Here is a 237-nt window from a genome sequence, read left to right as displayed (position 1 = left end):
ATATATATATATATTTATAGGAATTTTAATTAGTATTAATTATTTGAAAAGAGTAATATTACATGCGTGCATCATTTTGCCTCGGGACATCCTTAAGCCCACATTTTTAGAAAAATATTCAATTCCCTAAGAATTTTTAATAAAAATTCCTACGTAGAATCTCTCCAAATGAACATAAATGTAATTCACAATACACACAAAATAAAGATTATGTAATAAGTATTACAATAATATATA

This window comes from Phalaenopsis equestris, unplaced genomic scaffold (genome assembly GCF_001263595.1).
Source record: "Phalaenopsis equestris unplaced genomic scaffold, ASM126359v1 Scaffold234078, whole genome shotgun sequence".
NCBI lineage: Eukaryota > Viridiplantae > Streptophyta > Magnoliopsida > Asparagales > Orchidaceae > Phalaenopsis > Phalaenopsis equestris.
Note: the sequence above shows the minus strand (reverse complement) of the source record.